Source organism: Notolabrus celidotus, chromosome 12 (genome assembly GCF_009762535.1).
Source record: "Notolabrus celidotus isolate fNotCel1 chromosome 12, fNotCel1.pri, whole genome shotgun sequence".
Classification (NCBI taxonomy): Eukaryota; Metazoa; Chordata; class Actinopteri; order Labriformes; family Labridae; genus Notolabrus; species Notolabrus celidotus.
The window spans coordinates 8,789,833-8,804,612 of record NC_048283.1 but is presented as its reverse complement, the minus strand read 5'-3'; the positions used below and the strand labels follow the sequence as shown (position 1 = coordinate 8,804,612).

Sequence of the window (14,780 nt, the reverse complement as noted above, 5' to 3'; positions counted from 1 at the left end):
TTGATGTGTTGAGGATAAACTGAGATGCAAGAGCATTACCTTTGTCCTGAAGCAAACTAAAGTGACAATGAGGTTATCTTATCGTTACAATAAAGACAAATATAAGTAACAGGGAAACAGTGGAGAGATCTGTAGGTAAACCCTTCAGGCAGAGAGCAACGATACATGCCGCTCTCCAACATCTTCAAACAACACACTGATTGAAGGCCACAGCTGAGTCCGAGTTGAATTGTCTAAAAACATGACATGTCGCTTGTACCTGACACCCAGCATTAGAGGTGGGTCATGGCCTATGACAGCGTTGACTCCTCAAGGGGGAACGTGAGTGATTCAGGTGTCTAATTGACCATTTAGTGTGTCACTCACACAAGTGTAAAGGTGCTTGAAAGGAACAATTAGTCATTCTGATAGAGGAGCACACCTGTTTCTGGAAGAGTTTAATTACGGGATTAGACCTGATGAGTCTTCAAAACATTTATTCATGTGCACAGACACAACAAACAGGCACAGACACAAGTCTGGCCCTGTGATGAGTCCCACAGACACGATTTTTTACACCTCTGAAATAATACTTGAATAGTAAATAGGATGTAAAGGTCATCAATTTTAGTATTGCAAGATCAAAAGTATCTGTATGAATTGATAGGGTAGTTTTGTTTCAGCCACAGTGGAACAGTGCAGAGGGGGTGGAAACTACAGAGATCATTATCCTATGTTCCCATCGTGCCTTGCACCCAGTGGAAATGGAAGGCGAGAAACAGATAGGCGATTTTGAAATTGTGGAGGCTCCAACAGATTTTTCATTTGATGTGTGGAAGTGTTTCAGGTCCCACGTCAAGGAATGAGAAAGGAGAAACAATATGCAGATACTGCCAGACTACGCTGGCTGTAATGTGGTCGAATGCAAGACGTGAAGCCACTTGTACGAGCATGTTGTCACCAGTCATACGCCTTATTGCCAGGGGGGAACAATAGTTTATTGTATACAGGACCTGTTTTAAATGGAGAAAGCAACCAAAGTGGAACTCCTGAAGAGTGCAAATGATGTCACATGAACTGGAGATCACTGGACATCAGTGAGTAATCAGTAATCTGGTAAGAATTGCTTTACATCCTTAATATGGACTGTGACAGTCAGTGCGCGCAGGGACACACTGACAGACATACCGACATACGCATACAAACACACACACACCAAACTTTCCCTACCCCCCCAGTTTCCCCTTTTTCACCGCAACTCCATGATTCCGCTGTCCCTCTCCTTTACATAGCGCCGCCAGGGGTGCACACCTGAAGGCCAGTTGTTTTATCATGCATACACTCAACACTCAAACACTGTATGCGTGTGTGTTTTGGACATCCACCTGCACATTTTTGTTGAGGTAGTTTTGTTTGATCAAGAAAGATGTGTCGAGGATGCATTCGCTGACCATTTGGAATAAGAGCTATGAAGGCGGTATGTGAAGCTTTTCCTCCTCGTAATGTTACAGTGAGGAATAAAGTATTTTCTTCTAGTTATTTTGAGTCCATTCAAAAGGTCCTCACAAATGCTAACAGTGCACAACAGCCATGCCCCACAATAGCTCTTCCTCCTGACAGCCTCCATCAACTCCTCATGGAGTGACACTGTCTCCGCGGCTGCAGCTCTTCATCCATCCACCTCTACCGTCCGACAGGCTGTGACAGCACAGATTCCCATGTCAGAAATAGAGGTGGTCAGAACGACTCCTAAGATCAGTCGCATGCAAGGGAACGAAGGAATTTCTGTCCGGGGGGGGGAGGGGGGATGCAGAAGAATGACCAGCCGGAGGAGAGACGGAGAGGCTTTAATGACACGGTGATGACAGACTGGACGACGGTATGCACAGCCTCTGCAGGAGAGGAGGAAGAGGAGGGTGTAAGACGAGCCATATGGGCTTGTATAGCTGTGAATAGATGTCAGCTCTGTTACGCTCCAGCCCTGCATGTTTCCATACCTGCGCCGGTCATACATGATAAGGAGCAGGAGCAGTGAGGTTTCCAGCTGTGCATCTGAGCAATTTCCGCCTTGGCTGGTTCCTCCAGGTGGGATTCACTGGACATGGATGTATGATCAGTCCGTGGTGGAGGAGTTGGTTTTTGTACATGTCTTGAAGAAGAACTTTAAATGGTTTGACTGGGGGTGGGTATTTTATTACAAGAAGTTCATTTACCTGAAACTAACTATGTCGTAAAACATGTCAGGACATGTCTGAAAGAAAAAAAGTGTGTGTGGTTCTTCAAAAAACAAAAGTGGAAGTACCAGAAACCACATACACACCCATTCAAAAAAGCCAATCTTTACAGCAGAAATAAACATGTTCACCGCCTGGTTAAAAAAAAATCTTGATAGGCACACACTTTAAGGGGGTGAATTTTTTCATTTAAAGGTACTTTATTATTAAAGTACTTTATTAATTCAAATTAAATTTTTTCACTCGTGCTATTTTTTGGATATGCTACACACACAGTATATACGTACAATGCACACACATGCAGTGAACATGCTTAGGGAGAGATGTCAGAGTGAGGATACTACCATCAACCAGCGCACCCCGTGCAGTTGGGGGTTCGGTGCCTTGCTCAAGTGAACCAGCACCTCTCCAGCCACCAGTCCACTTGCCAAACTTCGTCCATACTGGGACTTGAATCGGCGACCCTTCAGTTCCCAAGCCAAGTCCCTATGGACTGAGCTACTGCCACCCATAGTGTGTCAGTTTCAAAGATATTAAGATTACAAGTTTTCCATAATTAGAGGTACAGCTGACTTGATAGACAGGTGGGAACACTATAGCTGTTGGCGAGGAGGCTCAAAGCCCGCCTCTTTACCTCACATTAGCACGACAGAATGAAGAGAGACTGCTCAGAGTACCTGAGTGATCCTACTTGGAAGTGAGGGATTAAAAGATACAAGGATACAAATACGGGTTGTCAATCCATGAATTGACTTGAAAACAAGTCCCAGGTCATCTGTTTGTGATTACTATTATATATTTCTGATTACTGATACTTGGAAACTGTCATACTTGTTTAGATAGGAGCAAAGCAGTTAGTCAGCTGACAAAGTATACAGAGACATTAAGATATGTTGGCTGTTTGAATAGGTCCAAGACGCCATGAACACCCAGGAGACAGCAAATTGCAAATTTACGATTCGTAGGTGACACTTGGAAATAGTTCCAAACCAGGGACATTTCATGCACCGGGCGAGCTAGCTTGTTAGCCATGGTTAGCATCCCACGAGTCTAGCGTGTTGTTGTTGTTTTTATACGTCATCAAGTGCGCGCCTGTAAACGTCCCATGCTGCCTTCATGCAGGCTCGGAATTACTAAAGCCTACCGTACAAACATCGGTTATACAAACCCAATACTGATAATTCCCGATATTACATTTTTAAGTCAATATCGGCAAATGAAAATTCCATTAAATTCTTCATGTAAATAAATGTACAAAATGTAGATTTAAAAAAAATATATATATTTTTTGAATGCCTTCTCAGCGTCTTGCAGAGTCCCTCAGTTCTCACGGTGAGCTCTGTGTGTGTGTGTGTGTGTGTGTGTGTGTGTGTGTGTGTGTGTGTGTGAGTGTGAGTGTGTGTGTGTGTGTGTGTTTAGGCTTAGAGGTTGTAGCTGCAGGTCGGGAGCATAAGCAAAGAACAACAACCCTAAACAGCTGCAGCAACAAAAGTAACCCGAGCCTGACAGGGACTCTGTGTGAAGCTAAAGAATCGATTAGCATTCCAGAGACCACAAAACTCAAACATACAACCTAAAGATATCACACAACAACACAACGTTTATGATCAGTGCCACCACAACAACCAGCAGCCTGACAAGCCAGCTATGAAAAGCAGTATGATTGATGAAGAGCTGTAACCTTCTGGCATATCGCTCCCTTAAAAATAACTCCACAAACTATAATTTTGGAGTCAGAAACATTTCAGCTGCTCAGTTATATTCTCTGTGTCATGAGTGGAAACACCACAGCTCATATTCTACGTGCTCAGTGGTCCTCTTTGTTGGTGGCCTCCTTGAAATGCAGAAATAATCAATAAAGCAAACGAATGCAAACGGGAATCAAGAAAAATACACACATTGACAGAGAATTATTGACTTGTGGTTATGGGACAATCCTTTAATCCCCGGGCTCTTGTTAGAGAGTGTCAATAGCTGTCGTAAAATCAATCTATTTACAGCACTGGGACCTACATTTGGAGTGCAGTGATCAGATTTCAACAGAGAAGGAGATAGAGGATGGGTGGATGTGTGTTTGCGTGCCCGTGCCCGTGCCTGTGCCTGTGTGTATTTGTGTGTTTAGTGGGTTGCAGTGTGGCCAGGGGGGAGTTTAGCAGAGAGATTACCCCTCTGCTGGGAAACAGAGGGGGTATAGCAGGCAGGTTTGCTTTTCTAAGGGGGTCCTAAATCTGTTCCTAAAGAGCCAGGAGATTACAAAAGTGAGATTGAGCCTGTAGATTAGAGGGATGTAACACCGTGTCGGAACTTCTTCAAAGCCTTTTTTCAAGCCAAGTAAGATTTAGCTTGAAGGGAGATGGTATAGTTGAAAGTCCAACTTAAATGTTCTAGTAAATGTTATGGCAGATTTCCCACAACAGAGGATAATATTTGTGTATTTTTGAGCTGACACAATTTTAGACCCTGCTAAGGCGTTTGAAGGGTGGTGCCAATAGAGGCCATCTGCCATCTTGACCCATCAAGGCTCTGACGTGATACAATGTGATACATTATGAAACCAAACCACATCATACAATTACATACCATACAATGTGATACAAGCCTCTGGGGGCTTCACTTTAATTCATTGATGCAATGCGATACAACACGAAACGTTGACATGATGACATACAACCCAGCGGCAACCTCCGTTCTAAAAATATGAGTCCAATGCGGAAGTGTTAAAAACTGCAGTTCATTGAGGATCCGCTTCAGGCTGGCTCCGGAAGTACTGGTAACCACATACATACCAATTCAAAAAAGACGATCTTTACAGCAGAAATAAACATGTTTACAGCCTGGTACAAAAGACAAGTGTAGTCTGGATAGCTTATTTCTTTATTGGCTCACATTGTACGGGGGTGAATTTTTTTCAAACGCGGCAATTTCAAAGATATTGAGATTACGAGTCTTCCAATGAGAGGCACAGCTGACTTGATTGACAGGCGGGAACACTGTAGCTGTTGGCTAGGAGGCTCAAAGCCCGCCTCTTTACGTCACGCTGGCTCAACAGCAGCAATATGGCTGCTGTCGACAATTGGCCTCAAAACAGAGCTTCAGAAACAGATATGTGACGTCACGGATACTACGTCCATTATTTATGGAGTCTATGGCCAAAACAGAGTTCATAAGAAGCAATCAAGATAAATAACAGGTGGAAACAGCAACAAATCACAAGAGTATATATAAGTTATACAAAACTGCAATTCTGGTGGCAGAATTGTTTGATCCAATCCCAAAGTTGATCTCTTAAAGCTAAAGCCAGCATACTTCGGTAGGGTGCCAGGCCGCACTGATCCCCACACCTTTGAAACTTTATTCCACTGAAAGTGTTGAGACAATGACATATTTTCACGACACAACATAGCATGATACGACACAACACAACACGATACAAAACGATACAACACAACACGAGGCAATACAATACGATGCAAAACGACACAACACGAAATGATAAGAAGCGATACAATGTGATACGATATGTTACGGAATTATACAATTTGAAATGATACGATAATATAGGATACAATTCAATACGATACAATATGGTACGATACCATACAATATAATGCGATACGATGCGAGGCGTCACGATGCGATATGATACCGTATGAAAAGATACTATATAATACAAGCTTCTTCAGGCACCTTCACTGATACAGTTCAATACAATAAAATACATTACAATTTGATACAATACCACACGATTTGATGCTAAACAATACAATATGAAAAGATACAATATGATACAAGCCTCTTCAGGCATCCTCTGTCCCTGCATTAATTCAAGGTACAATACGACACAACACGACAGGATTAAATTAAATTCAACTTGATACAATAGGATATCACGATGCAAGACACTACAAGCCTCTTCAAGTCTCTTTTGTCCCAGCCTAAATTCACCAAGTCCGCCTGGTCCTCAGAGTGAGAGTCTTGGTCCAAGCCTTTCATAAAACCCTGTTAGTAATGTATCCCCTGATGAACAATGATAAGTTATAAACACTACCTTTCATCCATTCTCCTCTTAAACACTATTGAACTTCTCAGAGAGGCTCTACAGAGCCATAACATTTGTCTTTCAATGAATTATAGAAAGATTGATTGTATTGATATTTTGAGGTGAGTTCTCTGAGATGTTACAGAGAAGAGACTGCAAATGTTTCCTCATCAAAATGAACAAGCTTTGTAACATGAAAATGGAAACATTCCAGAGGATTAATCCTGTTTCCAAATATAAAGTGACAAGCTGTTTTCAAACAGAACCTTAATTTCACAGGGATCTTCGCATTATGCCTGACGGATTAACAAGGTTGCAAAACAGAGGTCATAATAACCCAGTACACAGTAAGACTTGAAAAGTTGTCTCCCTCTTATCTCTGTACACACTCCAGATTAACACCACCGACTGCTTTGGCTACTTGTTTGTTTGGGTGATCTCCTGCTTTCAGCTGATAAAGCAATCAGAGTGCTGTCTGGTGCAAAGTTACAGCTAATCTCTTCTACTCTTCTGCCTGAATATAACTTCTTTGCCGAGCTGTCATTTCAGCTCTTAAAGGTCTTCTCAGTTAAATGTGGAATCTTTACTTTGAAGAAATCAGTTTGATTTCTGTTGACAAGAGGGAAGATTAGAAGCAAGATCGGGAGCCGCTGGAGATAATATATTTTGTGTGCACCAGACACTTCATGTCAAGTTAGATCTACACAATTGAATGTTGCTTGAAAATATAGATGAAACACAAAAATGAAATAACAGATAAGATGGGTCTAGGCTTTATGTTAAAGAACCCTGTGGAGCTGTTTTGAAGCACTTCAAAATAATTCTCAAATTAACCAAACATTGAAAATTAATCAATAATAGAGTTTTTTTAAGGGAGAATCTAAGATACGCACTATTTTTAATCCATGTCTTCTGACTTAAGCCTTTTCCTACCCTTTCTTGGTTGGACCATGGTCTTGTTTTATAAGTCACAAAATTTGGTCACACTCACAAACCAAGAAATGCACCTTAACAATGCAAGTGATCAACTCTACAGGGTATCTCAAACTACAGACAGAAGTGTGTTTCAAGGCCCAGACGTAAACAACAGAACCCAAATCTCAGTTTTATCTGACTCAAATGAGATACTTTGAGGACATTATCAATGAAGACAGACGTACGCAGGTTGTGTGTAATATAACTTACGTCACTTAAGGGAAATTATTGTTGACTTTTGGTCTCATGTGGGACACAAAACAAGGTCTCCTGGCTGCAACTCCCATGTTTGTTTGATCTATTGCTGTTTAGTGCCAACAGACACTGTGTCACTGTCAAACTACGTCACTTGGCTTTGTTTGATTTCATGTTGAAGGCACTACATGTTCTTCCAACTGACCTAAACTAGTTTGATATTCATCCTGATTGAGAAGAATTGGAAACACTCATGCACATATACATTACACCAACGTATAAATTGCATTCTGTTACTTTTGATAAGGTGAAAAGGGTTCTTACGTTCTTGAATAAAAAATGGAGTTACTTTACTTTCAGGCCAATCCGGGATAACTGGGCAAAGATAAAGAGAAAATATATAAACTGAATCAAATAACTCAATTTACTTACTAGCTAACGTAACATGGGCTGACTTTATAAAACTAGGGTGTGTTTGAGTGCTAGTCATTGTGTAAAGGAGGCTAGCAGGTTATATGTTTTTACTTTAAAGTATGACTTGATTTGCCTCCAGCTTTTTTCAGAGACACTTTCATTGAGAAATGGTGAAATGATGACTATCTGATACACTACACTGTAACTGCTGACACCTTGAAATAGTTGTCCATCATTATAACAGCATTTGAACTTCCCATCCTGAGCCTGACATCTAAGGAAAATGTAGGTATGAGGTATGTAGGTTTTTTTTTTCTCCAGAGGATGGCCCTATAAGCTAGCTAAAGCTTCATCATGTCTTGCCACACCACACCACACCACACTTTGTCACACCATACCACTCCATGTTGCGCCATGTAATATAACGTCTGCTAGTGCAACCGCCACCATCACACACTACACGTGACCTTGCAGGTTGCAAATACTCCTCGATTCATTGTGTAGTGCAAGCGTCCATTTCACTGTGCAAAAATATCACTGAGCTTGGATATATGGCCTCGCAGACCAGGCTGGCAATTACACTTTTTAACAGTTTTATCCTCATTAGTTCATAATCATGCATTTCAAGATGAAAGTGGTGTACTATTCAGTAAATACACCTCGGGAAGTGCTGCTTTGTAGAAAAGACTCTCCTATTAACACAACAAGTGAGCAGCAGAGGTGAGTGGTGTGATAATTAGTCGCAGGTGTGGCTCCGTACCTCACAATTATCCATTTTTTTATTTTTTATTTTATATTATTTTGGCCTTTTTGCCTTTATTTGATAGGACAGCTGAAGAGAGATAGGAAATGTGGGGGTGGAGAGCGGGGGAAGACATGCAGGAGATGGTCAACCGGCCGGGAATCAAACCAGCGACCCCTGCGACGACGACTGTAGCCTCTGTATGTGGGATGTCAGACTGCTAGGCCACCAACGCCCCACAATTATCAAATTTAAGACTGACTGAGTTCAGCTGCCATACTGGTAGCTAGGGGAAAAGAGAGGGTATTGGACAGAGCTACACAGCTGCACAGAAACTGCACATTTTGCATTGTGGACTTAAACATTATGGAAATGGTCACATAGGCAGACAGTAAAACCTCATTCCTCTGTGAGACCTCCAAGTACAGACTGCATCTTACCAGTGATGGACTTTTTATTTCAAATGTAAAAAAAAAGAATACAAAACAACAGAGTACAACAATGTGTGTCATTGTCTTCTATTTTCAGCTGCACTGTTTGTCGGTCTGTGTGCCTCCTTCAGACTTGTTACCACATTCCTGCCCTGAGCAGGTGTGGCAGTTGTAGACGAGTATCTGAAAAACCTCAGACAGTGTGTTTTTGTGTACATCTTTGAACCCACAGGTTGTGTTTCCAGATGTGACTGCTGCTGGGGTGTATGAGTCACCGTCTCTGATGAAACCCCCCGCCGCACCATCGTCATACCTGAGTGCTACCAGACATGTCAGTCTGTATGAATGTCTGCGAGGGGTTTTCATGTGAAAAATGTGTGTTGGTGAGGTTGAAAGTCAAATATCACCTGCTATGTTTTGCTTTTATGGCCCCTGTCGCACAATATCACCTGAAAACCTTTCCCACACAAACTTCAGATCTCACACTTTACAGACAAAACAAGCTGCCGCCCAGACGGCGATGAGACGACACCTCAGGGCCTTTTTTTTTTAACACACGTTTCTTTTTTCGCCGTCTGATTTCATAACCCTAACGTCTTTGAGACCTTGAGCTATAATCTTGAAGACAAACTAACCCAAACCTGGCACAGTCTGGTTCTTTATACTGCATAATTTATGACTTCTGTGGGCCAAGAGGAGTCATGAGGGGACAAGTGCTTGGAAATGCAAGATGGACTTACAACATAATCATACGGTAGTTTGACCCACATTCATCTCACAGCACTGAGTGTCTAAAATGGTTCTACTTACCTCATGTGATACTTTTTTTTCAGCCTTTTTTAACATAAACTCAACAAAGAAATTAGTTTCATGGGTACCAAAACGTTTCCATGAGAGGATAAAGGAATCCATGTGAAATACAAAATCTAATTATACTTTTTATTTCTCACTTATTCAAGGTTTGCCATCAGCTTAGAAAATGGAATACAAAAGCCCTAATTGGAGCCACAACTCCTTTGTAACATGAAACTGTTGCCATAATTACTATGTTGTCTTGCACTACATCATTACAATTACTAAGGTAATCCCACCACCAAAGACATTTGGCTTGTTATCTTCTCTACCGGTCTCCTTACAGATGAGCTAATGGAGTAAGGGAAAAGCATTGTAAGCTATGTGTAACAATTAAAGAGCAAGCTCACACAACTTTAGTTTGAGGTAATTACAGTGTGTGTGGAAAAGAGCCCGAGGCGAGATGTGAGGCGTTTGAGTCATCGTCGTTCATCAGCAGAAAAAAAGAAAGTAGTGGATGATGTTTTCCGTGTGTGGAAAAGGCGGTGGGTGGTGGGGCTGTTTGTGTCACAGTAAAAGCAAAAAGTGAGCCAGTGCCAAAGGTCTCTGGATCAGAGGGACAGGGTGAGGTGCACACCTGTTTGAAAAGACTCCAAATGATACAGGTTTGAGGCTATGGTTGTTTTCGAAACCGCCTACTGTACTAGCAGTTCTATTCAGAACAAACTTTATCTTTGCAACGTCTTCAAAATAACTTACTGTTAGTGTAGTAGAAAGAATTGACCAATAATTACATATATTAAATGAAGCTAAATTGGAATTAAATATCATCTTACAGAGAGTATTTATCTTTAAGATCAATACTAAGGATGGGACATGATTTCAAATGCTCGAATATTCGTTCACTTCTTAAAATACTCGAATAGTATTAACTAACCCCAACAAATCCTGAATGGAAAAATGTATATATCCTGCAGACATCTAAATCTAATAAGCTTGCCTAATTTTGGTTTGGTGGTGTAGACTTACAGCCCCCTGTAGTTTGAGGTTTGTACTACAGGCTGTAAATAGTAGACAACACATTTGATGCTAAAGTCGGTGTACCTTTCTTTAAGTTATATTTTGTTATTATTTTTATTTATTTATTCTATGAATGTTTTATATATATATACATACTCACTTGTCTATGTGTAATTTTATTCTTTTGATGGATTTGTTTTTGTCGGATCTTTATTGTCATTGTTGATTGTCCTGAGGATAATGTGTTCTGTTAGTTATTGTGTTATGATGTTGTAAAAATGTGAAAAATAATTTAAAAAATGGTCATAAAAAAAAACAAAAATCTAATAGTAAATGCAAATATTATCTCATTATAAAAGTAAAATTGTTTTCATCATTATCACCAGTGCCTGTTTGTCATATGGTATTTCCGCCAGACGGTGGCTACAGAGCGCCTTGAAGCTGCTTGCTAACCGCATTTAGCAACAGGAAAGAAAAATGCTAACTGCATTAAACAGGAAAAGAAGAAGAAAACATTAGTGACAGTTGCTGGTTACACTTGTGTAGTGGTGTGAGATTCAGGAACAGAGACTGAGCATGGCTGTAAAATGAAAACATACACGCCACGCTGCTGCGTCACAGTAACACCAGCATAAAGGTTGAGACAGACGCTGCCAGTGCTCACTACTAGAAGCACCTCATCCCGGTGCTGGTTAATGAGAGTGCCTCACAAATGGACAGCTCTCCCGGGAGACTAACACAGGACTTCTACCAGATCTGTGTCTAGTCCGTCTCTGATCCGCTGCAGTCCGGCTCCGTGCTCTCTCGTTCGTCAATACCCACCGGTTGCGTTTTCAGAACGCAGCACGGAGCAGGACTGCCAGACAGCTGGAGTCATGTGACCGAGGTTTTCCCGCGGTAAATACTGAATCAAGGATTCTCCTCCTCCTCTCCTCATCCATGTTGTCTTTATAAGCCTCTGAAAACCTCTGACTTGATGACTCCAGGCCTGCCTCCACTCTAAATGACATTTTGTTGTCATAGTTAAGTTAAAACAATCTGGTGATAACACTGAGTGTTTTATTCTGAAAATTAACCAGATGTTTTCATTTTGTTTTGGTGCCTGACTTCCTGTCCCGCTCCATCTGCTCTGTGCTGAATTGATGCGTCGTGCTCCGGCATCCGGGAAAAATAATCTTGCATCTCTGATCCGTTACATTCCAACCTGCCGGATCAGAGACGCAGCCGGAACGCAACGGAGTGGATCCAGTGGGGTTAACAGATTTACTAGAATAGAAACCTATCAGATCCGGTGCAGTGACGGATCAGAGATGGACCGGAGATGGATCTGGTGGAATTTGGCCTTTATGCTATCTTCACCTGCAGCACAACAGGTGTGTGAGTCACGGTGGTTTCTACTTAACCTGTCAAACCCACTTTCAAATGCGCTGAATAATCACAAATAGATACCAGTGATTAATGAATAGTATTATGGCTTGTATTGCCCATCCTTGATCTATACCACACCCAGTCCCCAGGGGGAGCTCCAAATGTTATGGTTTCACTTTTGGGGAGCTGTTGTGTTGTTCATTTTTTTTTAAATCTATGTGTATGGTTTGCCTCTGTACTTAGTTTCATTATCTTTTCCTATGAAGCTGCCAAATGATACATTTTCCATGGTTCAGATCCCTCTGACACACATTGTAAATCTGACCCATAAAACATGACGGACCTCTCATTCTCCCACTTTTATCTCCACTCTCTCACCACTATTCCCCTCTGCCCAAACTGGCAAACATTACTGTCCACTATCTGATGCTTTCATGCTCTACATACCACATTTCCACTGAGTGTTTCTGTCATACAAACTGTGATGTGGACCTCAGCACTGCACACAAGCATCAAACAGTCTGCAGCATTCACCAGCTTTCACTCAAACGAAAATATCAGGTTCTGTGGTGTAAATTTATCTCGTCCTGGGTTAATAATGGTCTTGATACTTAAACAGGATGAGTTACATAAATATGTCTAAAGAAAGCTGAGCATGTTTGTTGACATTAACGGAGGAAAATCTGTTCTGAATCAAACTAAAGCTGACAACTGTGGACGTCTGGACAAAACCACTAAGACTCACTGAGACTCTGAGAGGATGACAGCCTGAAATCTGACTGACACTGAATACACATGGACATAATGGAGGCTGATCAGCTAAAAATAGCATGAACCTGAGGTATGGGTGCATTTGCTCACGTAATCTTCACCTTTTATTTGCTTGTATTGTCAAAATGAAATGGGAATGTCAACAAAGGCTTTTAAATTTGACAGGAAGCTGTATTGTATATGAGGAAACATGGCACAGCGAGAGGGGAAGTGGGTGTATCTCCGGGAAAAACAGGAAATAAAAGAAGAGAGGGGAAAGAGATTAGGGGGAAACATTTGAGTGTTATTGGCAGAGGATATGATTTTCTGCTTTGATAACAGTGATGGCATTAGTGTGAAAGTGACAGAGAGCGGGGCACAGTATGAAGAGAAGCACCAGCTGTTTAAAACTCAGAAGGTAAAGGGCGCCCCCTGCTGGTTGGACAAAGGAAACCAGGTTTTGATTCAACTTACAAGCAGGTATTTGCCCATTGGAACTAAATACAAGCAAAGTAAGCGCCCTGGGTTCAGTTACAGTTTCTCTTAAATCTACCAAAGCAATCCTAGAGTAAAACGACTTTAAAGGCTTTAACCCTCAACACAAATCAGAAAAATAAAGAAACTCCCAAAGATTCTTGGAGGAGATTGGTGTTTTGTTAGTCTTGATTTGTCTGCCTGGGTTTTGTTCTGTAATTATGTATCGTATGATTTGTAGCTGTGACGTTTTAAAGTCTTACTGTGTCTGTGTTGTGTAGGTACCTGCCTTGGGACTACGGATGAAATTTAGCATCTGTGCTAAGTCCGGTGCATTTACATTGATGCTCAATGCATTAATGTTGATCAATGTGAATTGTCCAAACTCAGTAAACAAATAAATAAAATGAAATGAAAACTACAAAAAAAAGATCTGGTAGTAACATGCTGAAAACTATACTAGTTTATATCACCCATCTGCATTAAATACTTGATTCTGATTGGACAACACCATTTTTTTATTACATATATATAGGAGTAAAACACACTAAAGGGTTTTGCGAGGTTCTGACCACCAGCAATAGACTAAAAGTGAAAAAAAAAGTGTTGCACACTCTGGTTCAACGTGTAGTTTTCTTAAATCAATTTACAACAGTAATCAACTCAACATTACCAGATCAGACATGTCATATTAAATCCATCTGCAGAAATGAGTCCAGCATATTTGTAAAGTTTATGATTTCACTTCTACCTGTTGACAATGTGGCAAAGGCAGGAGTGTATATGAGTAAACATGGTGGAGGATATTTATTAATATTCTCAATGTCTTTGGAGGGTAAAAAAACACACCATTAGCTGAGTCAAAGAGACGTCAACCATACTGAAAAGAACAAACAACCCCAGAGTCCACAACAGGGTAAGAAGACTCTCGCAGTGTTAGAAGACTGGTTAGAGTTAAAGTTGTTAAGTTCATTTACTTAAGTTTCTTATAATTAGGATCATGTCTTATTTAAAGAAATGTGAGTACATTGCTTACTGCATTGGCAGATATTTTAACTCATCACAAGCTTTTCTGGTCCTTGTCATATGTCAAAAAAAGTTACTTGTAAAGATTATATAAAGGCTAGAAGTGATGTATTAATTTGCATAATGAGGACCATGCCTGAGATGACTCACAGCTTGGTGAGTTGGATGGATAACATTTGATAAGTCCTGTTTCAAAATAATGCTCATTCATGTTCAATAACTTTTAGAGCAGCAGCCTTTTATTATCATATGGGAACACAAAACAGCAGATTAAAACATACAAGACAAAACCAAAATATGAGATAAACTAATATTTAAAACCTTATTTCTTGCATGTCACA

The 14,780-nt window shown here is 40.8% G+C and overlaps 1 long non-coding RNA gene across 1 annotated transcript; it reads right to left on the bottom strand.

Annotated features, from left to right (window-relative positions):
* Positions 1 to 459: 459 nt before the first annotated feature.
* Positions 460 to 2,212, bottom strand: LOC117823156. Its single transcript, XR_004633326.1, has 2 exons — positions 1,977 to 2,212; positions 460 to 1,871 (listed from the first exon to the last, which is right to left on the bottom strand). It is a non-coding gene; the product is annotated as an uncharacterized LOC117823156 (long non-coding RNA).
* Between the last annotated feature and the right edge of the window lie 12,568 nt (positions 2,213 to 14,780).